Source organism: Desmodus rotundus, chromosome 4 (genome assembly GCF_022682495.2).
Source record: "Desmodus rotundus isolate HL8 chromosome 4, HLdesRot8A.1, whole genome shotgun sequence".
Taxonomy (NCBI): Eukaryota; Metazoa; Chordata; class Mammalia; order Chiroptera; family Phyllostomidae; genus Desmodus; species Desmodus rotundus.
This window is the reverse complement of record NC_071390.1, coordinates 112,303,271-112,330,654: the sequence shown is the minus strand read 5'-3', so window position 1 is coordinate 112,330,654 and position 27,384 is coordinate 112,303,271.

The following is a 27,384-nucleotide window of genomic DNA, read 5'->3' as shown; positions in this document are numbered from 1 at the left end:
ATATATAACTGGGATATAAATGAATTGTGTGAGCACTCTTTTTTTAAAAGAGTTTATTTATTTGATTTTAGAGAGAGAGGGAGGAAAGGAGAAAGACAGAGAGAAACACCAGTGTGCAGGAGAACACCAATCGGTTGCTTCTAGCACACCCCCAACCACAGCCCTGGCCAGCAACCCAGGCATATGCCCTGACTGGGAATCAAACCAGCGACCTTTTGGTTTGCAGGACAATGCCCAGTCCACTGAGCCACCCCAGTCAGGGCTAATGTGAACGCTCTTGTAACTACACCCACGTTAAGAAAAAGAGCCTTTCCAGTTGCCCCGGAAGTCTTCCATATGCTCCTACTACACCCCTTCAATATCTTCAAAAGTAAGCCTTATTCCATTATTCTGTCTTGTGTGGTAATCATTTCTGTGCTTTTCTTTATAGTTTTATCACCCAGATGGGCATCCTTAGTCATGAAAGTTTAACTTTGCCTGTTCTGTAAAAATTTTATATGTCTTTTAAACTGTGTGAGGGATTTAAAAGCTCATTGAGGTAACTTTCACATGAACCTACAGAGAAAAGGGGAACACTAGTGAACAGATTTATAAATGGTGCCAGTGTGGTTCATGCAGCAACACAAGGTGAAGCTGGAAGGCTAGACTCAAGCCAGGATCGAGGTGGGGGTCTCCCACCAGGCAAGAGAGAGAGCAGGGAACTGCCCCAATGCTTCACCACCAGCCCCTGCCTTCCATCTCCTGCCATCAGTGGGCAAAGCTCCTGCTCACCACTGCCAGGACAGGTGCAGGAAGAGTCCTCTGGAAGCCATGAGGACATTCGTGATGAGCTCAGAAGGAACCTTGGTTCTCTGTTACTTTATGACATGGTGCTTTCATTCTGTCTCAGATCTTTAAAGAACAATAGGCCTGTAGAGTGAGGACGAGGAAGATGTAGAAAGCGCCAGCACTCATTCCCAACCAGATGCCTTTCCTGTGGAAGAAAAGCTTTGAAGACCAGAGGGAGAATGAGAGAAAATTAGGCAAAAAACAAAAACAAAACAAAACAAAACAGATGAACTTCTGTGGTGGGGTTGGCAGCTTGGAGAAAAGTTCAGGAAGATTGAAGTGAGAACAGGATTTGTAAAAAGGCAATTAAGACCAAGTTCCTCTCTTTTGGCTGAGCCTGCTGAGTTTCGATGCTCATTTTTTTTTCCTTAAAAAAAAAAAATTCTGGCTGCAGCTAAGCTACATGGCACAGAGTGGCTGCCAATATGAGAGAGGAAATAAAAGCATGTGTCCAAATAGCAGGCTTGTATTCTCTCTGTGTGGGCAGAAGGTTTTATTTATTTATTTTTCATTTCATACATCATTAAAGTGCTTTGGCATGTCCCCCAAGCCAGCATGCTTTTTAAAAGTTAATGAAGAAGGAAAACACTAAAGAGAAATTGAATTCTGATGATTTGTAGCAAGGTACTATGGGAAGCAGGGGCATGGCTTTCTCTGTCTATCCCCTTTTTTGGAAGAGTGATTCTTGCTAAAAACTTCATGTTTTCCCAGGAGTGAAACCTTTTCAATGTAATATCGAAAGTCACAGGAGGCTGGTGACTCTGAGAAAATATCCTATCCTTTTTGTAGCCTTGGGCATGGTGCTTAACTGCCGGGTGCCTCAGTTTCCCCTTTTAAAAATGGGATGATAATACTTAATTACTTCACCATGCTGAGGTAAGGATTAATTAGTTGATGTTTGTAAATGGCTTTGAAGCCCAAAAGTGCTACAACAGAGCTAAGCATTATTATTAATAATATATTTCAATGAATTTAATAATGGCATTTGGCATCTCAAATTTCCCTGGCAGTTTCAGCTGATGAACTTATTTTTCAGCTTCACTCATTAAAAAGAAATAAAAGACAGCACTACTGGCAGAAATTACTCTGGTCTTCATTGCAAAGATGAACACATATCTGCCATGGATGAAAGAATCTCTCTTCCATAGGAACTAAGTAGAAGGTTCTGGAAAATATCACATGCAATGGAAGGCACTACGACTGCTAAGCTTCTTTAAAAAATGAAGAAAATGCTGGTAAAAAATGTGTAAGATGAGAATCAAACAGACCTGGGAGGTTACCACTTCCCAGAATTGATTCAATTCCTATGCTTTGGACCTAACCACAAGGTAGTTTATCTGTTGTCTGCCCTGCTTTGTTTTTCTCTTCGGTCCCTCTTTTGGGCCTCCACCCCTTCCTGTGCTAGGTCACTTCAGGGTTTTTGGCGTGTGTGGGATGTGTGTGTCTTTCAAATATCTTCTTAAATCCCTGTCTATCTCATTTCCTTTATGTCAACGCAAAGAAGAATTTCAGCATCATTTAACCCTGACCCCCGCCTCCCGGGTTGAGATGAAAATGTCAGTGAGATGACGTCACTGCAAAGCCCCTGGTACAAGGCAGTTTCAAGAAATATTTGTTTAATGGAGCTGGGAGTTTGAGACGTCCCAAGTACCTGATGATGAACATCGAGTAAAATGATGTCATTACTGCATAAGCCATGATGTGTAGCTTCCCCGTAAAGCTGATGCTCCTGACCTGCCCTTGGTTGGGTGTGCATTTTGCACATTTTCCCAAAAGGTGTTATGGGTGCTCTAAGGCAGACATAGTCTCTTTTTATTTTTCATTTTTAAATCCTTTTTGTTTTTCAATTACAGTTGACATACATTATTACATTAGTTTCAAGTGTATACTCCAGTGATTGGACATTACATAATTTATTAAGTGATCATCCCAGAAAATCTAGCACCCAGCTGGCACTAGTCATAGTTATTAGAATATTATTGACTATATTCCCTATGCTGTCCTTTACATCCCCGTGACAACTCCGTACTTCTTATGGAATCTGTACTTCTTAATTCCTTTTTCATCCATCTCCCCAGACCTCCTCCCATTTGGCAACCATGAAAATATTTTCTGTATGTATGAGTCTGTTTATGTTCTGCTTGTTTGTTTATTTTGTTTTTAGATTCAATTGTTGATAGATATGTATTTATTACCATTTTATTACCTTTTTTTTAACTTTCTTCTTCTTCTTAAAGAAGACCTTTAACAGTTCATGTAATACTTGATTGGTAGTGATGAACTCCTTTAGCTTTTTCTTGTCTGGGAAGCTCTTTATCTATCCTTTGATTCTAAATAATAGCTTTGCTGGGTAGTTATCTTGGTTGTAAGTACTGGCTTTTCATCACTTTGAATATTTCTTGCCAATTCCCACTGGCCTGCAAAGTTTCTCTTGAGAAATCAGCTGACAGTCTCATGGGAGCTCCCTCGTAAGTCAGTAACTGCTTTTTTCTTGCTGTTTTTAAGATTCTCTCTTTGTGTTAACCTTTGGCATTTTAATTATGATATGTCTTTGAGTTGGCCTCTTTGGGTTCATTTGGTTTGGGACTCTTTGTGCTTCCTGGACTTGTATGTCTAAGTTCCTTCACCAAGTTAGGGAAGTTCCTATCATTGATGTGGCTTCTTCTTTAATTCCCTAGTTGTAGGACTTCCATTCAGCCAGATTTTGGGTGGTTCTGAATGATGGTTATTCTGTAGTTTAGTTGTAATTAATTCTAATGTGGCTGTGGGAGGAGGTAACTACCACTTTTACCTATGCTGCCACCTTGCTCAGAAGTCCCCGTATCAGCAGCAGCAGCATCACCTGGGCACTGGTTAGAAATGAAGACTCTTAGGCCCCAGTCCCAAATAAAAACTCCCACTGCGGGCCCAGCAATCTGTGTTTCACCAGGCCCTCCAGCTGACTCTATGCAAGCTCAAGGGTGTGAACTAGTCTGCTTCAGTCCCGACTTGATTGGTGACAAGCTCCAGGGGGCCTGGGATTTAGTCTACATCCAGGCAGCCAAGCAAGAAAACATAAAACCCATGCCAGATCTCAGGGTCTTTATCGTTGAGGTACAGTTTTGCCTCGAAAATCAGAATGATTTCTCTGCAATTGGTATGGACGTGAGAAAGAAGGCTTACGCTGCTTTTTTAGCATTGTCTCCCCAAATTCCTGCCTGTGCTTCCAGACCCAATTACATCCCACCATATCCATGAAGTCCCCACGCATCCCAGGTCCTGATCTCTGAATTTCTCGAGCTCTTGTAACTGTGCCATTGACACGAGCAGTCTGCACACCGCGTATTGTGATTTTGCTGTCACTTGACACTAGTCTTGACTTCTCGGGGTCAGGTGGACATTCCATGATGACAGATGCCATGTCTTCATATTCTCCGTTTCTCACAGTGGCTCTTACTGTGCTGATTTATGTAGCCTGTGCTCAGTGCAGGTTTGTAGGTTGATTCCTCCAGATTTGTGAACTTGAGGCTGACGTCGTTTCTAAACAGAGAGACGCTCAGGATCAGGAAGTGCTGATGAGGGGGTGCAGGAAGCTGCGGAGGATCTTCTTCGTTTTAGGCAAAAATATTTGGGTGTTGAACATCAGATTATCATCTGCTTGGCAAGAACTTGCTGAGGGACTAACATCAATTAACAGTTACCCAGCAGACTTTAAATTATAAACTTATTTTTTAAAGGACAGTGCTTACTAAATGCGAGGCCCTGGAATGGATTTTTAATATGACATTCCTAGGACACCTCTGAAATTTAGGTATTAATATTCCCAATTTTGTTACATGTTTTATCTGAATAGTGCACCAAGCAGGCAGTCCACAAAGCCCTATAGGATGCTCACCATATGCTAAGGTTTTCTGAATCTTGCTAGCTGCCAACTGGAAGCCCTCAACTGCAGTCCCTGACTTTGGGAAAAGCTGATTTAATTGTGAGAACCCTTGGTCTCCTTCAGCAGATTCTAACATTGATTTGAGTAATTCAAGCCTGAGGGCTTGATACTGCCCTCTGAGAAGGCTAAATGGCAACCGCAGTGACAGGACTGGCTCCGTTGGCCCAGTGTCTCCCGTCTGCAGGGCTCCCAGGTGCTCTACAATCTTGAACTGATAGACTGGGGATAACAGTAATTAGAATCTTCAAAGCACTTGGCAAACATTCATTAGCTGCTCCCTGGGACGAAGAACAAAAGAGGAATAAATGACATAGGATCATTCCCATTTTGCAGACATGGGAAATCAAGGCAGAAAACCTAGATGTCTTGCCTAACACCACATTCTGAAAACTGAATTTAAAATGCGGGTGACTTACTTTTCCATAAATTTGGTAAGTCCTCAGAAAGACACAACTGCACTGACATTTGGGCCAGATAATTGTGTGTGTGTGTGTGTGTGTGTGTGTGTGTGTGTGCAGGTGTGAAACTGTCCTGTGCATTGCCGGATGTTTAGCAGCATCTCTGACCTCTACCCACTAGATGCCAACAGTACTTTTCACCTCTAGTCGTGACAATTGGAAAGGTCCCCAGACATTGGCAAATGTCCTCTGGGGGCTGAGCACCCTGAAAGGGCATGAGCATCTTGCTCCCTTCATCTCAGATACAACCTGTATCAAAAACTCATCATCTCATGATATCCAACAATCAGAAATGAGCAACCTGGGCTTGTCTGGGGCTTGCCTGGAATGGGAGCCACAGAGTAGCAAGAGACGAAAGGCAGGAAGTTGTCACTGTGACAGCAAGTGGGCTAGAGATGGGAGCGTTAATTCAGAGGCTGTCAGAAGGCACGGTGCTTGTTGTCCCTGCTGCTTTGCACAAAGTGGCATTTTCCTGGTGAGTGCCTGTCTGTGTGTGAGGCAGCTTTGAGAAGCAGGGGGCTTTCCTGTGAGGTCAGGAAGGACAAGAATCTCTCCCAGGACGGGCCGCAGGGGCCTGTTTCTACCCAGGTGTTTTTCCCTCCTCTCACTCTGTGGTCTTTTCCGAGATCAGGTCTAGACTAAACCCACACAGAAGGCCCCATTACTCAGTTCAAGGTAAATCCCTGCTAAAATCTGGTTTCTGTGGTATGCAGGGGGTCTTGGGTGTTTCTGCTCTTGACCTCTCACTTTGCGTTTGTCCTCCTTAACTTCACTGAAAGGAGAGGACGATTTGCCCTAGTTAGCTCTTTTCCTGTCCTAGAGACGTGTTACAGAATTTGAAACCAGAAACATGGATGATGGGTTCTTCTGGTGGACAGCTGGGCTTGGGGGTGGGGATGGGAAACCCAGAGTGAGAGGGACCTGATTTCTAACCTAAAAAGGTTCATTCACAGTGTTAAAAATGTTACCTCATCTGTCTCCTCAAAGCACTTTGTCAACGTGTCACACACTTCCAGTTTGCAGCATGTTTTGTTTCTCTAGTGAAAATAAGACAGGAATCACATCTCAAAAGTAAGTGCTGTGAAGATACACCTCACACGCAATAAACTGCATTTTAAAGTGTACATTTTAGTAAGTTTTGACATATGTGTACATCCATGAAACCATCACCACAATCAAAATAGGGCACATGGCACCTCCTGAGACCCTCTTTTGTCCCTTCCTAATTCCTCCCTCCTTCTGCCCCACCCCTCTGCCCACTGCCACCCCCAGGCAACCAGTGGCCTGCTTCCTGTCACTATAGCTTAGTTTGCAATTTTTGGAGTTTTATGTCAATGGAATTATACAGTGTTGTTCTCTTTTTTTCTGACATTTTCCACTCAGCATAATGATTTTGAGATTCATCCGCTGCAGAGTGTATTAATAGTCCATTCTTTTTTATTGCTGTGGGTGCTCGATTGTTTGGATTTTCCAACATCTGTTGATCCATTACCTACCGAAGGACATATGAGTTGTTTCTAGTGTTTGGCTGTGACCAAGTTGCTGTGGACATTCACACACAAGTCAGTGTGGATATATGCTTTCATTTGGGTAAATGCCTATTAGTGTAACAGATGGATCAAATTTTGTAAGAAATGGCCAGACTTTTCCACAGTGATTGTGCCATCTTACAGTTAGGGACTCTATGTTCATCTTTGGGTGGGGGGAGGAGAACTCGGAGACCCTGGCACTACACTGTCGACTCTATGCGAGGTAATGAAAACCACCGAGGACCTGGAGTGCAAGCTCACACTCTCAGCATCTGCCGGTGAGTTCCCAGGTAACCACTAGTTGTAGCAACTAGATCACGAGCCAGCCTTCCTGCTGGTTTCTCCTTTAGGAGAGACTACATCTCTCTGTACCAATATTTGTAAGAAGAAATGGTCACATGATTACCAAATACCCCTGGACCTTTGCTAGAGCAAACCATCCCTCCTGAAGAGGCAGATGTGAAAAAGAAAAACAAATAATTGGACACTTGTTTCCTTGTTTGAGACTTGGAAGTTGACCAAACTAGATTATTCTGACCCTGGTCAGCACAGTGGTTGAAACACTCTTATTTCGTACAGAGCCTTCAAACTCTGACATCAGAAAAAAAAAATAGTCAAGTCACAACTAAAATAGAAGCCTATTTTCCCAAGTGATACAGCACGGTCGTCTTCACATTCCCAAGGGAACAAAAATTAAAAAATCGTAATTTGCGTTTGAGCAAAAATGAGCAAAAAATTACAAAACCGTAATCAGGCCTACGAGTCAAATGATGTGATGGCACTGGCTGTGCCTCGTGGGTATGTGGCTGTGTCTGACTAACACGCAGCGTCCGAGAGGGCTGAAGTGCAGCAGTGTTGAGTCTGGATGCCTGACATGACCCAGCCTTCCCTAGTCAGCGTGTGGAGTAGAGATCCCAGGGGACACACAGGCCAAGCGAGGTCACTTGGGTGGGTGAGCAGAGCTGCAGCTGGGGTCCCAGGCTTTGCAGATAGTAATGGAAGTCGGGTCTTCCTCCTCCTTTTTTATGCATAAGGAGAAGGCGGGGCATTTTGCTCTAGTTCTGTTTTTCAAGGAAAAGAAGAAAGAAAATTCTTCTGCCAACCCTGAACCAACATTTCGGCTCAGCTCTCGACTCTGAGTGGCACAGGAACCGGATTTTAGATAAAGAAGAGATGTTTCTGTTACCTTGTGGGGCAGGAAATGGGGTTTGGTCCTGGGATTCCTCTTCTGAGTGTGTGGGCGTCACCATTTCCTGTTTCTTTTTTCTTTCTTTTTTTTTTTTTTCCTGTAAGCTTTTACATTTAGAAAATATATTTAATGCCCTAAATTTGAGGGACTAAATTCTAATATATGAACCAAAATTAGACTTTATTTTCTGGGTCTTGGAAAGGCCACTTTGAATGTGCTCTTGTTTAGCTTGTCAAGTGTTCAGCACAAAGTGCCGCTTGCTCCAGGAGCTGAGTGCTGCCAGGCTGTTGTTAGAGAACAGTTCTAACTGGCTGCTAAATAAACACACGGTGTGACAGCTGCGGTTTTCGACTAAGTCCACAAAGACAGATAAATGATAGAGATCAAACCATCACATTATTATCATTATTATTTAATATCATCTCCATTTTTCATTCCAATCAAGGTACAGTGAATTATGACATTTAAACATGCTCTTTTTTTTTTTTTTTTTTGAGACACTATTTTGGTCTATCTTTTCTTTTTTTCAAAGTAAAACAGTTCTTCCCTAGTTTTTAATGTGAGAATGTGAGTTGGGAGAGTGATCTAATATTGTAGTTCCCATCAGTGGGTAGATGGTTTCTTAAAATGCAGATTGAGTAGGTCTGATAATGTGCATTTCTAGCAAGTTTCCAGGTGATGCTGGTCCTGCTGGTCTAGGGACCATCCTTTGAGAATCACTAGTCTGACGTAAAGACAGTCAGGCTGGGTAGCAGGGGTTCTAGAATCCCACGATTGTGAAATTTTAACCCTTGATTTCTTGAAGCTTCTTGAGTCCAGGGGCCAGTAAGCAATCTTCATCTGTAAAGAGCCCGGTGGTAAACTTTGCCAGCTGTACGGTCTCTGACACAACCGCTCAACTCCACTGCTGCAATGGGAAAGCGGCAAAAGACACAAGCCAACACGTGAGCATGATAGTTTTCCAGTAAATACTTTATTTACACAGACCAGCACCACGCCAGATTTGGCCTGTGTAGTTTGTATCCTTGGTGAAGTCTAAGCTTTCACTTTACAGATGAAGCGATGGAAGCCCAGAGAGACTGGCTGACAACTGGAACTGAGGGTCCTATGACTCTGGTTAAATTTAGTTTCAAATCCTAGCTCTAGAAATCACTTCTCTCTCTACCCCTCAGAGATCCAGCTTTTCCCCTGGATAATCAGCAACCCCCGAGGCAGCAGAAGACAGTAACTGGGACCTGACTAATGGTCACACGGTCTGGACCTCTGGCAGGCTAAAGATAACATCTTGACCCAAGTTATGTTTCAACTCCTGGGGCCTCGGGTGGAAACCACCCCCTGGCTATTTTCCCATGAGATCTGACAGAGGAACACCAGAAAAGACCTCAGAACTGTCAGGCACACCCCAGAGTCTTAATGCAATTGATAATGGCAGCATATTTTCTCTTTAATTGCTTCATGGGCCCCACTGGAGGCGTGGACAGTTTTGTGCACTGTACGGTGGGCAGCCTTGCTCCAGGGGCGGATCGACTTTTACATGTTTTATTCTAAATTTGGCCAAATTCCCATGGTTCTTTGGGCAGTGATGTTTTATTCCCAGAAATGTAAATCAGCTTCAATGCTTATTTTGGAGCTGATTAATTCCTCTCTCTCTCCCTCTTTCTCTCTCTGCCTCTCACATTCTCTCATTTTGTCTCTCTCTGCCCCTTTCTCCAATGGTCATTTAAGAAGGATTCATCTGGGGCTAAAAGGTGAAAGGTCCCGCACACTCAGGAGCCTCATGACAGGAGGTAAGGGTTATGTCAGTGGAAGACAAATGTGAATTTTCAAGCAGATCTGGAAGAAAGAGAGAAATTACCTTGCCTGGTTTGAGACACTTTCTTTCTTTCTTTCTTTCTTTTTTTTTTTAAAAATAAGGCCATCATCTGTCAGATCAATGAGGTGTGGTCTGTTGTTATCACTCAACAGAATGAATGCCAGCAACTCCCCTTTTTTGTAGATACTGCAACCTTCAGGGAGGTGCTCCATATCTATGACACATTCCTATGATTATTACTATTGTTCAGTGTTGTTCTGAAGATCTACATAGAGCTACGCATTCAGTATACAAGGCTTTACTAAGTGCCTATGTCTATTGTCAAGCACTGCTGCCTACTGTGGGTAAAGGTGAACCACGTAATTTTTGTCTCTTGGAGTCCTAGATTTTTAGACGGTTGTGTTTCTCTGAGTTCTTGTATATTTTATGTAGTCTGACCATTGCATGATGTCCATAGATCAGTTCTAATATTCACGATTTCTTTCAGGAGACTGTGGTTTCTCATGCAATGTATCTGTTGATATAAGGACTATTCAGTTGTAAATTCATTCTGATTTTTGATTATTTATTTATTTTTTAAAATTGTTTTTCTAGTACAGTTATCTCCATTTGCCCCCATCCCCACTCACTCTCCCTCCTCACACCCTCAATCCTACCTCCCTTTAGCTTTGTCCATGGGTCCTTTATACATGTTCCTTGACAACTTTTCCCCTTCTTTCCCTCGTTATCCCCTCTGGTTACCATCAGTTTGTTCCTTATTTCAATGTCTCTCATTATATTTTGCTTACTTATTTGTCTTGTTGAAATCAAGTTCCGCTTACAGGTGAGATCATACAGTATTTGTTTTTCACCGCCTGACTTATTTCACTTAGCATAATGCTCTCCAGTTACATTCATGCTGTCACGAAGGGTAGGAAGTCCTTCTTTCCTTCTGCTGTGTAGAATTCCATTGTGTAAATGTACCATAGTTCTTTGATCCACTCATTTACAGATGGGCACTTAGGTTGCTTCCAACACTTGGCTATTTAAATTGTGCTGCTAAGAACATTGGGGTGCATAGGTTCTTATGAATTGGTGTTTCAGGATTCTTAGGGTATAATCCCAGCAGTGGAATCACTGGGTCAAAAGGCAGTTTCATTTTTAGTTTTCTGAGGAAATTCCATACTGTTTTCCACAGTGGCTGCATCAGTGTGCATTCCCACCAATAGTGCACTAGGGTTCCATTTGATCCACAACCTCTCCAACACTTGTTGTTTGTTGCTTTGTTTATGATGGCCATTCTGACTGGTGTGAAGTGGTATCTCATTGTGTTTTTAATTTGCATCTCTCTGATGGTTAGTGATACTGAGATCTTTTCATGTGTCTCTGGGCCCTCTGTATGTCCTTCTTGGAGAAGTGCCTGTTCAGGTCCTTTGCCCATTTCTTTATTGGGTTTTTTGTCTTCCTGGAGTAGAGTCATGTGAGTTCTTTAGATAATTTGGAGATCAAACCCTTCTCTGCGGTATCATTTGCAAATATATTTTCCTGTACAGTTGGTTCCCTTTTCATTTTGTTGATGTTTTCTTTAGCCATGCAGAAGCTTTTTATTTTGATGAAGTCCCATTTGTTTATTCTTTCCTTTATGTCCCTTGCTCTAGGGGACATATTGGTGAAAATATTGCTGCATGGAATATCTGAGATTTTGCTGCCTATGTTCTTCTGTGATTTTAGACAATTAAAGTAGTAGTTATTAATACTTGCCCTTAGGATGTTAACACCCCTATCAATAGTCCAATAAAAAGAATGAGAGAACTGAAAGAATAAGGAAGCCTAGAATATAGTTCTGGCTTCATCATTTCTGAACTGTGCCGAAGGGGCAAGTTACTTTGGCTTCTGAGTCCTCATCTGTATAATGTTCTAAGGAACATTTCTAGTTCAAGATTTTATGTTTGTAGGTGTCATATCTGAATAAAATCCATAGTGCTGGATTGAATAGAACTGGGGTAGTAGACAAATAGGGTGTATGTACTGTCTCCTGTCACAAACACCAACCTGCTACCAACACTGGTTTCTAGTCATTTGGTATGTCACCTTTTGTCTCAAACGAGGACAGTTATCTGCTGGGTCTTATACCACTTTAACTGGAAATACGAATCATGTGAAAGTTGGCATCATATGCAGCTGGGGAGAAATTTATTACTGCTCACAGAATATGAAGTTATTAATTAGGGAACGTTGCAATGTAGCTCTTAAGTAGGTTACAGTGTACTTACTAGTGAAAGAGTGTGTGATTGCCAACTCTGATATTGACTTATTCTTAGTTCAAAGTTGTTGAGATGAAAAAATAACACTGATTACTTCAGTATCAGCACTTGGTATCTCTTCTGGTTTCCTCAAGTCTATTAGTTGACCTACAATTGTATTGACTTTGGAATACAACCACCAGATATCCTTTGTGACACTGTTTTAGGTATGTTCTATAGGATGATGGTCCAAGTAAGGTGACTGAGGGAAAGCCTTTCCTCTTTGTTTTGATATCTCTTAGTAGATACCTTAGTATGGCATTTCTCACATTGTTATTTTAATTCATTGTTGGGTTTTCTCTCTTGTGTGCTAGTCTCTGGACTTCTTTGGCTAGCAATGGTTACTTAGTCATTTTTGTGTCCTCAGTGGAGCTTCATGCAAAGTAAGTACTCGACCATATATATTGGTCAAATGAATTAACCAATGCATATCTGTATTATAATTATTATTTTTAACTTCGTTGAAAAACAAAGTGTAACAAATATTTATTGGATAATTGCTATATTTATGATATGGCTAAAAATCTATAACTTGTAGTTAATGATGACGGTGTGTTATTTTACCTGAAGTCAATGACACAGGATCATCAATAGCTATAAAGTAAATAAAAATCATGATTATTTGCATCCTCATTTTAAAAAGGTTAAATACATTTGCATATTAAATGCATATGGTGCAACTTTCTTGCAGTGGTGTGCTGGTTTTTCCCAAAGCCAGTTTGCTTCTGTGAAAGCAGGGAGTGTCCATGATTGACGTGGAGCATCAAGTGATGAAGTAGGTCGGTGGCTCTTTGAGCCATGGCATTTTCTTGGTTTCAAAATAGGAGATTGGGTGGGACTTGGGGGAAGCCTATTACTTTTTAGGTATTTTAGAGCTTTAGCTATTCTTTTTAAAATGCAGCACTAAAGTTATAGATTTTGGAAATCGTTTTAGAGTTAACATCTTTGCACTTAAAAATATATTTAAATGAAATGACAATACATCAAGAATGATTGCTGATAAAATAAAGCTGAGTCTAGAATATTTAAGTTGTGAACTAGTCACAGTCTGTATTTTTTCCATAACTTTATGAAATGGAGATAAAATGGAGAGGCATATTTATAAACACACTTAAAGGGAAAGATGCTACAAGGAATCAAAAAGTTGTGTTAGTATAGGGCTTTTTAACCTGTGATGGTTAATATTATGTGGCAATTTGGTTGGGTCATGAGGTCCCAGATATTTGATCAAATGTATTCTGGGTGTTTCTGTGAGGATGTTTTAGATGAGAATAACATTTAAATCAATGAATTTTAAGTAAAGTAGATCTTCCTCCATAATGTGGGTGGGCTTCGTCCAATCAGTTGATGAGAAAAAGACTGGCCTTCCTAGAATAAGAGAGAATTCTCAAGCAGACAGTCTTTAGACTTTATCTGCAACATCTGTTGTTCCTCGTTCTACAACAGATGACTTTTGGACTCAAACTGGGACATTGCCTTTTCTGGATCTTTCACATGCTGGTCCACCTTGAAGATTTGGACTTGTTGGCCTCCATAATAATGTGAGCCAATTTTTCATTACATATATAATATATCTTATATATAATCATACATATTATATATAAAATATGTCTATAAAAATATATATTCTATTGGGTCTGTTTTCTGGAAAACCCTGACTTTTATATTACCTTACCTTGTCTGTCTTCAACAATCAAGGATAGTTTCCATGAGTTTCCACATCTCTTATGTGAAAAATAAAAAGTTAACAGGAATATAGGGAATAACAGAGAGATTAAAGAGGTCCCCAAGGTGATTTGGAAGTTAGGGGTAGTATAAAAAGAGATTCCAAAATATTCAGGAAAGAAAGTATATCTTACAAATAACAGATAGAATCAACTAAACTTAACTTCATTCAACCATTTCCCCCTCTTGTGACCTTATTGAGTTTAAAAATCCCTGACTCCAGACCATCTCCATAATATGAGACGTGAAGAAAATGAGTAGATCGGGTGCCCATCCTCGGCACTTACAATGTGTACCTGTATGCTTTGTCTTAGTGTCCTCCTAGCTCCCTGTAGCATAGTGCTTGTCGTTTAGAGAGGGCTCAACACATGTGTTAAACAAATGAACAAACAAATGTAGCTTTTGACTTTACCAAGTCCTTTTCCAGCTTGAGGATGTTAAGAAGGCAATCCTCAAAAAAAATTTTTATGGTCACATTGAAAGACCTTTCAAATATGACTCTCCATTTATCGAAGAGGAATGGCATTTGGAGAGCTTAAAAGAAATTCCTGGTTGCAATTAATCGACTTTTTGTGAACTAACTAAAGGAAAGATAATGTGGATCAGCAAGGGTTTTGATGATTTTTTTATTTTTTAAAATTATTAAAAGATTTTATGTACTCATTTTTAGAGAGTGGGAAAGGGAGGCAGAAAGAGCAGATGAGAAACATCGATTAGTTGCCTCTTGCACAAGCTATGACCAGGGACCGAGCCCAAAACCCAGGTATGTACCCTGACTGGGAATCAATCTGGTGACCTTTTGCTTTCTGGGATGATGCCCAACCAATGGAGCCATATTGCTCAAGGCATTGAGGATTTTTTATTATAAAGGATTATTTTTATGAAATTTAGAAGCATCATTACATTAATGTTCCCACTGGATTTCAGGATCATTCTGGCCTTGGGAAGACCCACTCATAGGGGATAAAGGAGCAAGATGGAGGAAGAAGCTGATGGGGAAGAGTAGCTGAATGGTTGGTAGCTGGCCCGTCTTCTCCTAAAGCCATTAATTACATTACACTTTTCATTAATTTATTTTCAGTTTTTATTGTTTGTTGATTGTATTGTCTTCTAATGTAGCATGGTCATTTTCTCACAAGTAAATACAAACACACACACACAGAGTCTCTCCAGAGGTATCCAGCCATGTAATATGAAAAATAGAGACATTTATTAAAGAAGATACAAGATAGAAGCAACATTCTACATAGGACAATGATGCCTCTGTACCCTTCAAAGTAGGCACCTTGAGACCTCACACAATTCTCCCAATCACCATCAGCTGCCCATCATATTTTCCTGAATCTCAATGACTATCTAAAATCTCTTCCCTTTCAAAGGTGATTTTAGTTTTGGGAAAAGCCAGAAGTTGCAGAGTGCCAAATCTGGGTTGCAGTAGGGCTGAGTCACCTGGGTGATTTAATGTTGTACCAAAAAACTCTGCACGAGACATGATGCATGAGTGGGTACACTGTCGTGATAAAGCTGCCAGTCACCAGTTGCCCATAGCTGCAGCCTTCTGAATCGCCCAAATAGTTTCTATGAAAGAACGTTCAAACTTAATGCAAAATTTGATGTAGATTTGTTTTTCTACGTGAGCAGTCATTTTGAATGTGACAGCCACACAGTACACATGCTCACTCAATGACGTCTAACACCCCCACTGATGTCTACCACCCCCACTGACTAGTACAGTGAGGTCATCATTGTTCACGCATGTGCATTCCAGTCCATTCTCCTTGGCTGCCAGGTTACATCGATGTTGCGCAAACTATTCTTGTTATATTAACAATGGATGGACTTTTTCTGGACAGACATATGTGTACGTGTGTGTGTGTATGGAGAGAGAGAGAACATTGATCACAGAGGAAGCTTGTTCTTATGAACTTGACATTTCTCATGCCCCAGAGCAGTGTGCCAAATATTCTGAGATGGAGTCACATTTAATAGTAATAATTTCCACCTGCTGTGGTGTAGTCTCAGATTCTGCATAAAGGTGGTGGTTTTATTTTTTTTTCCATCTCAGAATCTTCAGGCACCCTAGAGACATTAATTAGGCCTTGGACCCCTTTGAAGTCGATCCTATACCCATATACACATGATGAGATGCAGAAGGGGAGAGGTTAATTGAGTACGTCCAAGACCACACAGAAATTCCATGAAAGAGCCAGGAAGGTGATGGCTTCCCAGTCCAGGGGAAAAACAAAGAAACCCTGAGAAGAGATGCCTATTTGCCAGGTGTTTTAAATTCACCTGGAGTTTCCATCCCCCATTTCACTTAAAAGTCAGCTACTCTCTTCCCTCTTCCCTTCAATATCCTACACAGAGGAAACCTAAAGAACTACAAAGTAATTACCATCACTTTGAGGGTGTGTTACCCTGCAGCCTACTGAGCCGAAATGTTCTCTGGGCATATTATAATGTGTACACCTGAGTTTCAGTTCTCTGTGTGAGTATATTTCTTTAGAACTGTTGTCTCCCTCTCTCTCTCCCTCTGAATTGTGGTCCCCAGTTATCTTCCCACGATTCAATCCAGGTAGGAGAACATAAAGCTCAGTGAAATTACTTAAGGCAAGAGTTTCACCTTCCTCTCGCTTAAATTGTATAGAGATGAGTCACTCTGAGAAGGTAAAAACAATAGGCCTCTGGATGCAGAAAGGGAGAAATGGAGGGTTTAGAAGTGAGAAACTTCAGTGAATATAAGGGAAGAGGTTCTTGATAAAAACAATGCCTTTTATATTCTAGAATGTCCATTAAGCTCTTCAGTAATGTGCCTTTTCTCCAAACCATTTTGATAAGGCCATTGATGGTAAGGACATAGGAAGGAAATCTCTTTGCATCAGCTTGGCCATCTCATGCAGCTTGTTCTGGAAGGAAGTTTTTCTGACTCTTCACCAGAAGCTGTGCAAGTGAGGCTCCTGTGAGGTGCTTGGGAGAACACGTGGACACTGATCCCTTGGGGAGGAGGGCAGGACTGTCCACAAAATGTACTTCAACAAATAGTAAGTATTTGTTGGAAGAGTGGCCCTGTTCCAAGCCATGGTCAGCAGAACATTTAGAAGGCAGTAATGTATGGGTGGGAGCCCAGAGAGCCTCAGGTATGCAACTTTCGGATGTTGTAGGAGTGGAAGCGATGGTAAGACAATTAAAAACCAAGCTGCAGCAAATCGTTTTAGGTGTGAGGAAGGGTTTCCATGAATAAATAACAGGAAGGAAAAAATGGAAGACTGAAAACAAAGACACAAAAGAATTAATTTTTTTTTAACAGAGCAGAAGAAAAATGTACCATAAACAGATGAAAAGCTTTACTTCTTAAAGAAAAGCCCTCAGTGATACAGGTACCAGATTTCCTGTCAAGGGCACAACTAATATTTATGTGAAAACTGATTTTGATGAGAGAAACCAACAAAGACCGTCAAATACATCAGGCTTAGAACTGCTGGATCATTTGGTGCTTGTTTGCCCAGAGCTGAACCATCCTTCCTTCCGGGAGTTTAAAGCTGCCTCCTGTGGTGAGGCAGCCTCTGCAGTGGCCCACACCTTCAGACCCTCCTGCACACAAAGAAAGGTAAGTGCTGCCGAGGCAGCCATACAGCCGTGCAGCTGCTGCGGGGAGGAACAGAGTGCCATTTTGGCCGGCGCTGGATGAAGTTGCTGCCAATTTCCTTTTAAGTTTGCCTGCCTCTCTTTCAAAATTCAGCCTAACAGCACACAAACAATCTCAGGTCCTCCTGGCTGTGTTCCCTTTCTGGAGCAATTAGTTGAAATGCACATTGTGTACTCACTTCTTCCTGAGTTTCCACGGGGAACCTGCTGTGGCCACTTGCAGGGGACCTGGTTCCTTGTTCCCCAAGTGTGGGTGCTGGGATGTCTGGGGGAACTTAAGGAGAATGGGATGGTCATTTGTTTACAGTTTGAATTTGCATGGAGAGCTGGCCAACTTTCTCTCTTGGTTATAAAATTAAGGTTTTGGTTTCTCTGTGTTCATAGGGATGGCTGGAGGAGTGATGGCTTGAGTTGGGTAGGAGCGAGGACAAGGAAATGTGGCATGCCCTGAAAGTCTTGCAGAGGGATTGGATTTAATTTCATAAACAATAGGAAGAAACTGGTTTTTGAAGCAGAAATGGGATATGGTGAAAGCAAAATTAGGTGGGAGGGTGGGCAGGGGTGGTCAGTAGGACTGGAGACATGTCAACCACCTAGGAAGCTGCTATGATATCCCAGCTAAGTGGTCAAAAGGGCTGGGCTTTGGTTATGGGTCTGACAGTGGAAGACAACATCCGTCCAGCAATAGTCTGGACTGCCTTGGCCCCACCCCAGACCTGCTGACTCAGAAACTCTAGTGTGGGCCCAGCGATCTGTGTTTTAACTAGCCCTCCAGATGACTGTAGTGCAATCTAAGGTTTGAGAACTGCTGTTGTGTATAGTACTGGGCAGATTGTAAACGTGGGGCTCTAGGGATCTTTAGTTTTACTTCTGATTCTGAATAGTTGAGTTGCATTAAATAATGTCACTTAACATTTTGGGATTTTAGTTCCTTTTCTCTAGAAGACAGTGAGTGCACCAGCTATGAGCTGTGATTTGCTGCATATAAAAGGAAACCCCAAACGACAGTGGGTTAAACATTAAAAGCATTCTTTCACATAAAGGCAGCCTAGAGTTTAAGTTATTCGGGGAGAGTATGGTTGCTTCACGACATCATTAGGGACCCAGGCTTTCTCTTTTTTTACTTAGCCATCCTTAGTGCTAGAGTATTAGTTTCCTATGTCCACTGTAACAAAAGACCAAACACTTAGTAGCTTGAACAATACAAATTTATCTACCTTACAGTTATGGAGGTCAGGATTGCTAAATGAGTCTCAATGAGCTGCAATCAAAGGGTTGGCAGGGCGGTGTTCCTTCTGGAAGCAACAGAGAACCTGCTTCCTCACTGTTGGCAGCTTCTAGAGGCTGCCTGCACTCCTTGGCTTGTGGCCTCTTCCTCCATCTGCAAAGCCAGCAAGGTCAGGTTGAGTCATTCTCACATAGCCATCTCTCTGGTTTCCTTCTGTTTCCCTCTTCTTTTAAGGACGCTTTTTTTATTTTGGCCTCACTGGGTAATCTGAGACAATCTCCCTCTTTTGACATCAGCTGGTTAATAATGTTTACCCACTACAACTTTAATTTCCCTTTGCCATGTAATGTAACTCTTTCAGTTTCCAGGGATTTGGACGTGGATATCTTTAATAGGAGGCATTATTCTGACTTCCATCTCATAAGCTTTAGTAGTTACTATCATTTCTACTGTTGGGTCAGATTTCCAGGCAGTGGGGTAGAGGAAGTGGGGAAAGACAAAAAAGTACATACACTTGTCAGCTAAGCTGGCTCCCACACATGTCTGCCAACCTCTCCTTGGCCAGATCTTAGTCATATATGCCATGTTTACCTTTGAGGGAGACTGGGGAATGTGGTCTTTTTTTTTCATAGTGGTAAAGTGCTCCACTAAAATTAAAATTCTGTTTCTGTGGAAGAAGGAAGCATGGCTATTTACTGGCAACCATATAGAGGCAGAGGATGGTGTGGGGAGTCTGGATTTTCTCCTAAGTTTCTTCCTCTCCTAATGATTTGTGGACCCTCCAGAGCTAAGGAATGACCATTTAAAGTTGAGAAATAAGAAGGTAGAGTAGAAGGAAGAAGAATGTCTTTGTTTCCCATTTTTTCCTTCTGAACAATAATATTTATATATGGTTGAGTATCTTAAAGGAACCAGACACATTACACATGCTCGTCCTTACATATGCACCATGAAAAAGAAACTCTGTGGTACCTCATTCCTCTTTTAGCCCTATAAAAATGTTTTAATTATTGAACAAATAAATGCCGTTCCTATTTGTTATTAAAGCTAGAGACTCTCCTAGTGAACATGTCATGCCTGCCTTTCCAGAGAAATGGCTGCCTTTGCAACAGTGCCCTAGCCTCCTGACCAGACCGCATGTAGCTGATTAACGTGCTGGCCGTCAGTAACCGTCTTCCAAAGGATAGGGACCCTGTCTTGTTCAACAAACACTGTTTGGTATATGTATAGGAGATAAGGGGGGGTTGCAATACTTTTCTTTAAAACAAATGAATAAATGAATGCTAAGTAGCAACCCATTGATTTATTATCTTTATGTGGCTTTGATTTTGAACAAGCTATTCTATGAGCCATATTTAAACATTATCTTAACACTTTCTTTACCTATTTTGTGATCCTATCTATGAATTTGTCTGCAAGCTCTCTCTCTCTGTCTTGGAAGATATTTGCACTGTGAATATAGTTTCCATCTGGGGCAGGGCACTGCTTACCTTCTCTCCTGTGTCTTTACGGTTTAGCTGAGTTTGGGCCAGGCACAGGGAGGTGGGCAGCGGCTGACAGTGGTTCTGCTTACACTTTCTATCTTCAAGTGGGGGGTTCTTGCCCGATGTGACTGCTCCTGGAGCCAGTGGGCTGTTAATTAGAGAAGTGGTTGTATTTTATGATGGGAATGTAAATGGACAGGCCACGGAGGGAAGCTTTCCACAGGAATGGTCTAATATAAACAACAATAGCCATAATAATAATCTGCGCTTTCATGGGAGCTTTCATCGAGGAACCGAAAACACATTACGAGCATTAACTCATTAATCTTCACAGCGCCCCTGTGAGGGAGAATTAAGTGTAAGTAATCATAATTATTACTGTCATTATCCTTCAAACAATTCCCAGATGTGCTGTGGCTGAACTGGCTTGCTTTGGGGATTTTATTTTTAATAGAGACCCTAGACTTTTGGCAGGAGTTCACCTCTCTCTTGCTTTCTCTCTCTCTCGTTCATTCTGACTTACTAAATAAATATAAAATTTTTAAATTCATGGGGGTCCCTGAATATATGGGTGGGAAATAAGTTTAATTCTGCGGTGGTCCCTTGGCTTTGCTCTTTTGTCCTTGCCTATTGGGAAGGTTAAGTGGGCCCAGACCCGGGCCCCCGGAACTGATTGCAGATTTCATTTTTAAACAACATGTGATGGTTTTGATTTCAGCTTTATCACCTTAGGGAAGGGCTTCAGGAGTTTCTGTACATACAGCATCTTGTTTACTCTGATACCATTTAAATGAGAACGGTGTCCTGAGCTCCACACGGGAGAGGATCCGGCACATTGACAGCATTCTCCGCGTGTGCTGACAAGCCCTGCCTCCATCCCACAGGTGTGCTCCTTCCTGCTTGTTCGCTCATGCAACCACCTTGGTTCCCTGTTCCTGGGGAAGCAGGTCACCTTGGAGTTCCAGAATCAGCACAAGAAATATAGGAGGCTGCAGAGAAAGAACAATATATTACTTGAATAGTGCAAACAGATAAGTCAGCTGATAAGTGCCAAACGCATGCAAAGATGCACACCTACTTTTGTATCTTTTGTATATATTTAAATTGTGTGTTCGTTTGATTATCACATAGATAGTGGGCATGAAAAAAGTTCAGAAAATGTTGGAAAGTATAAAGAAAAAAATTGAAGTCACCTATAAACTGACAGATGAGAGTCAAGTATTGTATTTCTTTTGGTGTCAATGTTACAGCAGATAATGGCAGGAGGAGAAGGACACCAACGATTTGCTGTAGTGGTTAACAAGGTTAGTGACAAGGAAAAGGACATGCTTCGTTCTTTGGTTTCTGGAATTGGATCAAACATGGGATGTGTTTATGGAAGTTGGGATACTCAGCTTTGAAACTGGGAATCTACCACATTTCTTGTTGGGAGGGCTCACCTCAGTAAACCCAAGGCAGCAGGGCTGTGGTTCAGCCCAAGCCAGTACGCTGTACACAGTCTGGCCCTGTCTACTCTCCCCAGGGGCTGACTGCTCTGGCAATTCTGGACTTCCTTTGGTCTCTTGAATAAACTAACCTTGTTCCTGTCACAGGGACTTGGAACTCCCTATTCCTCCTCTTCCCCTGAGTCCTCTGATGGCTTTCTGTTCTCATGGCTGACTCCTTCCTATTACGCAGGTCTTGACTTAAATGTCACTTCCCCTGCACATACTAACTGGCTGTCCTCTTCTTTGATTACTTTCTATGACACTACCCAGTCTGATTTCTTTCATGGAATATGTGACATTCTTTACTTGTTAGTATTACAATTTTACTTTAAAAAAGATACTTTTTTATCATCTGTCTCTTCCCACTTGCAAGTTGCATGAGGGTGGGGATCTAGACTGAGGGTGTTTTTTGGTTTTCTTTGGCCTCAGAGTTTCGAACAGTGTCTGAGTAGCAAGTAGTCAATAAAAAGTGTTGCTTTTGAATGAAGAGAAGGTTCAAGAAGTTGAAGAACTGGGAGAGATGTCAGAAGAGATCCCCAAAGGTATCTGAACATTTCAATCAGAAAATAAAAACTACATGTCAGGAAAACAAGAGAAAAATGTAAATTAAGGACCTAGTTATTCAATACTAATTTGGGAAACTAAAAGTAGTGAAGGCACAATGTAATTGTAATGTGAGGCTAAAAGAAAGACATGAAACAATGAAAACACGAACTGAAGTAATTTAGGATTGGGTAAAGAACATTTCTGAAAGCTGGGGATCGAAGCATAAGAATAGCAGCAAAGTAGAGATGAGCAAAGAAAAAGTAATCAAGGTCATTGCTAAACAATCTTGATGGGAACAAAATGACAGAGTTAGTGCTTTAGATGTTTAGGACTTTGAGGAAGACACAAGGCAATGAAGAGAAGGATACTGGTAAAGAGAAAAGTAAGGGAGGGGTGAGAACTCACCACAAAGTGACAATTTTCCCTTTGAAGATATTGACAAGATCTCGGGTTAAGGTGGAGAAGAAGGGGGGTGGGTAAGGGAGACATTAAAGGTGTAAAGCAGAAAGAGTCATTGTGGGTCGTAGGCGTTGGATTCCATCAGCGCAGCTAGTTAGCCAGGAGAATGGGAGAATTAAAGAGAGAAGTTCACTGAGGTTTAGTAATTACAGTACAGACAGGAGAAGATAAGTATCTTCTCCATAGATTACATCATTGTTAAATCTCAATAATTTTATATATAATTAACCTTTAATAATGCCTTAGATTTAATAATATAGTTATTGCATGGGAATTGTCTAGAAACCATTATAAATCTATTTGTTTAGGTTTACCGTCCAGGTAGTAAAATGTGCGCATGCAGCTCAGGTGGTGGGGTTCAGAGCACAGAGTGTGCTTATTAACTGTCTCCCTCAGTGTAACTGATTGTAAAATCCACTTCACGTCACACCCAATAAAGAGAGTTTTACAATAAATTAATTAAAATAAAAATTTCTCTTTTAGTTATTATTTCTTAATTTTCTCCTTCTTCTCTCTAATATGTACCCCAAGGGACTCATTTCCCCCTGTAAGTTCTGCTACATCAGAAATAAAGAAAAAAATGAATTAAAAAATTGAACAATAATAAAAAATGGTAAAAAAAATGTAATTTGTTTTAGCAATCCCATTTTGTCTCTAGAATCTAGAATACTGGGTTACAATTTATCAAGGAGAAAATATGTTTATTTTCAAGGGAAAAGCCCATTTTCTTAGTACCTAGAGGCTTGGGGGACTGGAAGAGGGCTCTCCAAACTATCAAAATAATTCCCTAAGTGTATTTTTGACCTAAATACTTGCCAACTCAAAAGTATAATTAGGTGTCAGTACAAGTAGATCTAAACTCTTCTCTGTTGCCAATTGTTGTGTCTATGTGGTAAAGGACTCGTGGTGTGGGTAAGCCAGCACGAGGTTAGTGTTTTGGTGGTCCGCACTAAGTTTTCTGTATATTGGGGAAGTTTTTGAGCAACTTAGATCTTAGCATATGCAGTTTGATAACCAACTTCTTGGGGACAAATAAAGAAATTTGTTTATGAAACTGTAAATGCTGACAATGGTTATTTTTTTCTTGAACTATGCATGAGTGAAAAATATAATGGACACTTAACTATTAAAACTATATTTCAACCACTGGCTCATTAACACTTGAACCAATTTGCCTTGGAAGAATAAAAACAAAAAGTTCAATGTAATGGAATCTTTCCATTTTAGGTAAAAATAAAAAACAAAAACATGCAACTTTGGCATAAGAATAGACACATAGATCAATGGAACAGAACAGAGAGCCCCAAAATAAAACCCAAGTCTCTATGGTCAATTACTATTTGACAAAGGGGGCTCGAGCGTACAATGGATTAAAAATAGTCTCTTTAATTAATGGGGTTGGGAGAACTGGACTGGTACATGCAAAAAAAATGAAACTAGGCCACCAACTTACACCATACACCAGCATAAACTCAAATTGGACAAAAAACTTAAATATATCATATTTAATACCATATATGTCCTACCCTAGTGGAAAATATGGGCAGTAAAATTTCAGATATCACATGTAGCAATATTTTTGCTGATATATCTCCTAGGGCAAGGGAAATAAAAGAAAAAATAAACAAATTGGACTCTATCAAATTAAAAATCTTCCACACAGCTAAAGAAACCATCATCAAAATGAAAAGGAAAACTACCACATGGGAGAACATATTTGCTAATGATACATAGGACAAAGCTTTAATCTCCAACATACATAAAGAACTTATACAACTCAACACCAGGAAGATAAACAATCCAATTTAAAAAATGGGCAAAGGACCTGAATAGACACTTCTCCAAGGAAGACATACAGAAGGCTAATAGACATATGAAAGGATGCTCAACATCACTAGCCATCAGAGAGATGCAAATTAAAACCACGGTGAGGTATCACCTCACACCTGTCAGAATGGCTGTCATTAATACATCAACAAACAACACGTGCTGGCCAGGATGTGGAGAAAAGGGAACCTTAGTACACTCTTGCTGGGAATGCAGACTGATGCAGCCACTGTGGAAAACAGTATGGAATTTCCTCAAAAAATTAAAAATGGAACTATCTTTTGACCCAGTGATTCCACTGCTGGGAATATACCCTAAGAATCCTGAAACATCAGTTCAGAAGAATTTAGGCACCCCTATGTTTATAGTAGCAGTATTTACAATAGCCAAATGCTAGAAACAGCCCAAATGCCCATCGGTAGATGAGTAGATCGAAAAAAAAAACCACAACTATGCTACATTTACATAATGGAATGAATACTATGCAGTAGAAAGAAAGAAGGAACTCCTACCTTTTATGACAGCATGGTTAAAAGTGGAGACTATTATGCTAAGAGCAATAAGCCAGTCTGTGAAAGACAAATACCATATGATCTCACTTATAAGAGGAATCTAATGAACAAAATAAATTAACAAGCAAAATAGAGCCAGAGGCATGAAAACATGGAACACACTGACAGCAGCCAGAGGGGAGGGGTGAAGGGGATAATGGTGGAGAGAAAAGGAAGGGACTAGTCAAAGAGCATGTATGAATGTCTCATGGACCTGGATAACTGTGGGGTTTGTGGTGGGGGTGGGCTGGGCAGTGGAGGGCAAAGGGGGGGAAATTGGGACAACTGTAATAGAATAACAGTAAAAAAAATAAATAAATTTAAAAAACCCATGCAACTTAATAACATAAAGTGAATGGGTTTAGTCCAATAGTGAAATAAATATTTTGAACATGTTAATTGTGTCTTCAGTGTCTGAGAGTTTGCACAGCTTGCCTCATAATGTTCCATAGGCTCTTTTATTTTGTTTTCAAACCATTTTGAAAATACTACATTGTATTCAAAAAGCTGAGCTCATAGAAACAGACAGTGGAATGATGGTTGCCAGGGACTGGGGTCTGGGGGAACGGAGAGGTGTTGGTGAAAAGGGTACAAATAAAATGGGTAAGTTCTAGGGATCTAATTAATGTGCAGCATGGTGACTATGGTCAACAATACTGTATTGTATACTTGAAAGTTGTGAAGAGAACAAATGTTAAATTTTCTTACCACACAAAAATAGCTATTATGTGAGTTGATGGAGGTGTTAACTAACCCTGTTGTGGTAATGATTTTGAAATACACATGTGTACGAATTCATCATGTTGTGTACTGTAAGCTTCTACAATGTTATATATGGGTTATATCTCAATAAAGCTGGGAAAAAGGGGAAAATATTGTATTGGAAAAAACATGAGAGCCTGTTTTTGATTTTTAATGCTTGAGAGAAATTATCAAGCTTTAAAGAAATGGCTTTAAAGTAAAGGTATTTTAAAAGGAATCAGGCAGTTTGAAAATTGGAAATGCCCCCTTTTGCAAAAAAAAAAAAAAAGGGGGGGAAACTTTGACATGGATTTGCCAAATACTAAGTCTACACATAAATGTTAGTATCATAGTGTTATTTGATATCCTTGTTAATTTGGAATAACATTTATAGTGTGTGTTGTGGATCACACCTTGTATGATAGGGATTTGAGGCACCACACTCCAATTGAACCCTTTCTTTCAGGGCACTTTATTACATAGCACATTCAGTGAGTGAGACTAGTCAGTTTATATTTTAATCCGTATAGCAATTTAAGATATCAGAGGTGACTTCATTCTGTTCCTTCATTGTCACTTATTCCTGGGATAGTAGGTGGACATTTGGAAGCTTAAATATCATTAATTTTGTCTGCCCATCTGTCGGGCTGTTTCCCTGTTGAATTTCCCAAGGTGGTCTTATGCCAGGAAATCATTGACTTCCTTACCTATTGGCTTTGAAACTGGTAAAATGTCTGAATTCTCAATGTTACCTACCAATTTATACTTACTGGTGAGTTTAAGCAAAACCAACAAATATGTTTTTTGAACCAAATATGAATAGAAAATAACCAGAAAAATGGTCATTATAGGTATCCAATGTCTTTTTGTTGAGTGGTTTCCCAAAGGAAAAAAAAATATTATGTTTAAATAAAGTTGAAGTTTGAGAAATCCATATAGCTGATTATATGCTTTATGATCTAACTCTCTGCAGGCAAAATGATTTGACCAATTGTGGTAATATGGTCAATTTTGGTTTATTCTCATGAACAATTTGCCATATGAAAATCTATGTTAAAAACCTCATTGATGTTATCAGTTATTTATTACCCTCTTCATTTACTTCCCCCCACCCCATGTGTAGCCTCTACCACCAGCAGGAACTGGAAAAAAAAAAAAGTGTTTTAAATCAAAACAAATAATCACCAGCCTGGTGCCTAGGGAAGAAAGCCCAACGGAGCATAAGCAGTGATTTTTGTATTAGGATAAAAAATGAAACTAAACCACATGCCACAATGGAAACCCCTCTGGGTTTGCAATCAGGCACTCTCTTTTCAAGTAGCCATGAGATATTGGACCTTATTTTCATAACATTAAGGGTAGGCCAGGTGATTTCTTTATTTCCTTGCATCTATGTTTTTTTTCATACCTGTCTCTCAGATAGCACCTTTTCTCTTGTGCAAATGTTTCTCTGTCAGCCCCTTTGGCCCAGTTTAGAGTGTGGGCCTCTAATGACCTCACTGTATGTTTTTTTTCTGACTGTCCTCATTATGCCTCACCACCTATTCTCTATGTTCTGCTTCCTGGAAGGACAAGGAATTTGACTTTTGTTTTGGGCCATATCCCAGCTTCCTTAAGCAATTCCCTTCCTCATTCAGAGATAAGGGAGACTCTGTGTGTGAATCAGTTCT